The sequence below is a fragment of the Frankliniella occidentalis genome, unplaced genomic scaffold, assembly GCF_000697945.3.
Source record: "Frankliniella occidentalis isolate FOCC.00 unplaced genomic scaffold, Focc_3.1 Scaffold222, whole genome shotgun sequence".
Classification (NCBI taxonomy): domain Eukaryota; kingdom Metazoa; phylum Arthropoda; class Insecta; order Thysanoptera; family Thripidae; genus Frankliniella; species Frankliniella occidentalis.
In genome coordinates, this window is record NW_026267348.1 from 41547 (window position 1) to 42375 (window position 829).

Genomic DNA, 829 nt, shown 5'->3' on the forward strand with positions numbered 1-829 from the left:
CTTGACCAGACCAGACCTAGTAAGTATACAAGTATTTCATATCATTCACCATACCTTCTCAAACTTACTGTTCAGGAGTACAGAACCTCAATTTATGAATTAACTGGTGTTCATTTATGTGACGAATAGTCAATTTGTTGATTTTGTTGCTTCCCATTGACCACATGGTTAAGAGGGTTATTCTGAGCACATGGGTGATCTGCTTCAGTTGAGCCCTGTGACTTCAAATTCTGAGGCTCTTAGTCTAACTTAGCCTACTGCTATTCTAGCATGCATGAAAAGAGATTTAATTTAATGGTTTACTGACGTATTCTGATACATTAGAACCTTAGTCTTTCCACGCTAATTGCTTCATAAAATTTACAGGTGATTGTGCTGGTGAAGTAAGCTGCTGGGTGTCCTCTCCGAATACAGCAAGGTTTTTATATTATTTTAATGTTTTTAATGTGACGACAATGACAATTACTTGTCTTACTTGCTGCAATGCAGTTCCAAGCATATCAAAATATTTTACTCATCAGTGGGTGCATCGGCACACACCCAACATAACTTTCCCATGCCCCTTCCCTGAATGTGGTAGGGTACTTTCTCGGTACAAGAGCCTATGCGATCATAAGAGAAGTCATGCTAGACAGTATTGGCAGCAGCGCTCTGCCACTCATACTGTTAATGGGCCCAGATTGTTCAAATGCACAGTAGCTGGTTGTTCTTTTAAATGCACAACATCATTGAAGTTGTTAAACCATCTTGACACTCATCGACGTGTGCCTGCAGAAGTGGCGTATCTGTGAAGAGGCGCGCAACACTGGCGGATCTGCGCCGGCCCGGC